This window comes from Pseudophryne corroboree, chromosome 6 (genome assembly GCF_028390025.1).
Source record: "Pseudophryne corroboree isolate aPseCor3 chromosome 6, aPseCor3.hap2, whole genome shotgun sequence".
In the NCBI taxonomy this organism is placed as follows: domain Eukaryota; kingdom Metazoa; phylum Chordata; class Amphibia; order Anura; family Myobatrachidae; genus Pseudophryne; species Pseudophryne corroboree.
This window is the reverse complement of record NC_086449.1, coordinates 839,834,661-839,837,405: the sequence shown is the minus strand read 5'-3', so window position 1 is coordinate 839,837,405 and position 2,745 is coordinate 839,834,661.

Genomic DNA, 2,745 nt, shown 5'->3' with positions numbered 1-2,745 from the left:
TCAGATCCGGGGGCTCCCCACGCATAAGGTCCTGGGGATCGCCACGCATCAGGTCCGGGGGCTCGCCACGCATCAGGTCCGGGTGGCTCGCCACGCATCAGGCCCGGGGGCTCGCCCTGCATCAGGTCCGGGGGCTCGCCACGCATCAGGTCCGGGGGCTCGCCACGCATCAGGTCCGGGGGCTCGCCACGCATCAGGTCCGGGGGCTCGCCACGCATCAGGTCCGGGGGCACGCATCAGGTCCGGGGGCTCGCCACGCATCAGGTCCGGGGGCTCGCCACGCATCAGGTCCGGGGGCTCGCCACGCATCAGGTCCGGGGGCTCGTCACGCATCAGGTCTGGGGGCACGCATCAGGTCCGGGGGCTCGCCACGCAGCAGGTCTGGGGGCACGCATCAGGTCCGGGGGCTCGCCACGCATCAGGTCCAGGGGCTCGCCACGCATCAGGTCCGGGGGCTCGCCACGCATCAGGTCCGGGGGCTCGCCACGCATCAGGACCGGGGGGACCCCACGCATAAGGTCCGGGGGATCGCCACGCATCAGGTTCGGGGGATCGCCACGCATCAGGTCCGGGGGCTCGCCACGCATCAGGTCCGGGGGCTCGCCACGCATCAGGTCCGGGGGCTCGCCACGCAGCAGGTCTGGGGGCACGCATCAGGTCCGGGGGCTCGCCACGCATCAGGTCCGGGGGCTCGCCACGCATCAGGTCCGGGGGCTCGCCACGCATCAGGTCCGGGGGCTCGTCACGCATCAGGTCTGGGGGCACGCATCAGGTCCGGGGGCTCGCCACGCAGCAGGTCTGGGGGCACGCATCAGGTCCGGGGGCTCGCCACGCATCAGGTCCAGGGGCTCGCCACGCATCAGGTCCGGGGGCTCGCCACGCATCAGGTCCGGGGGCTCGCCACGCATCAGGTCCGGGGGCTCGCCACGCATAAGGTCCGGGGGATCGCCACGCATCAGGTTCGGGGGATCGCCACGCATCAGGTCCGGGGGCTCGCCACGCATCAGGCCCGGGAGCTCGCCACGCATCAGGTCTGGGGGCACGCATCAGGTCCGGGGGCTCGCCACGCATCAGGTCTGGGGGCACGCATCAGGTCCGGGGGCTCGCCACGCATCAGGTCTGGGGGCTCCCCACAGGTTCTATTCCCACTCGGTTGGCAGGCCCGGCGACAGGGGGGTCAAAGGGGACACCCGTCCCGGGCCCCGTCGTCGTGAGGGGCCCCAAGGTCCAGGCAGCGGCAGCTGCATTTCATCATTAGTGTCAATAATTATATATTTCTCCCAGCATCGTGGCAGCCGCTGGCCGCCCGCTGTGTGGTTGCGTTTGTTTTTTTTAATTCAGCACGCGCGCGCCCCCCCACCCCTCCCGAGTCCTGTGTTCACTCCTCAGTGCAGCCTGCTGGTAAGGATTTTATCACTTCATGCATCATGTATAGGGCTTTAGGATTGGTTTGGGGCGGAATGCAGGCGGGCACATTATGTGCCCGCCTGCATTCCGGGCACATTATGCACATTGGCCCTCATTCCGAGTTGATCGCTCGCAAGGCGATTTTAGCAGAGTTACACACGCTAAGCCTACGCCTACTGGGAGTGTATCTTAGCATCTTAAAATTGCGACCGATGTATTCGCAATATTGCGATTACAAACTTCTTAGCAGTTTCTGAGTAGCTTCACACTTACTCTGCCTGTGCGATCAGTTCAGTGCTTGTCGTTCCTGGTTTGACGTCACAAACACACCCAGCGTTCGCCCAGACACTCCTCCGTTTCTTCGGCCACTCCTGCGTTTTTTCCGGAAACGGTAGCGTTTTTATCCACACGCCCCTAAAACGCCGTGTTTCCGCCCAGTAACACCCATTTCCTGTCAATCACACTACGATCACAGGAGCGAAGAAAAAGCCGTGAGTAAAAATACTATCTTCATTGTAAAATTACTTGGCGCAGTCGCAGTGCGAATATTGCGCATGCGTACTAAGCGGATTTTCACTGCGATGCGATGAAAATTACCGAGTGAACGACTCGGAATGAGGGCCCTTGTGCACATTCTGCATGCATTTGCATTCTGCACATATGGATTCATCTGCATGCATGTGCATGTCAGATGAGAGCAGAATGTCTGTGCTGTGGTAGTGGACGTAGATAGGATCCTGGCTGCCAGAATGCCGGCAGGCGGCCCAGGCATATCGGTGTTGGCATGTTTGGGGGCAAGCGGGGTTGGGCCGGGGGCCACAGAGATGTCAGTGTACCGGGCCCCAAGATTTCTGTTGCCGGCCCTGTCGGTTGGTGGAGTAAAATAATATCCAGCGTGTGTCAGGATTCCGGCATCCCTGTTATACACTGCGCAGGACTATGGTGTACTCTCTGCAGAGCATTACTCGGGTGCAGGGTCCTGCAGCAGCATTTATATATAGAGAGAGAGAGAGAGAGAGAGAGATCAGGGGTCTCAGCACTGCAGCCCCCGGAGAGCCCCTTATGCCCCGCCCTGACACTGATAGCCCGCCCCACTGCTATGTAGTGTAGCCCATGAGCCACGCCTACCGTCGCTCCTGTTCCCGCCTGCGGCCCCGCCCTCTCCGCTGCTTCTGGCCCGCCGTCTCTCTACGCTGACGTCACCCGCCTCTGGGACCGCCCACTCCGCAGCCTTTTCCCCACCCATGGCCACGCCCTCTCCGCAGTGTCTGTCCCGCCTCCTCTCTCCCGCTGACGTCACCCGCCTCTGGGCCCGCCCTCTCCGCAGTGTCTGCCCCG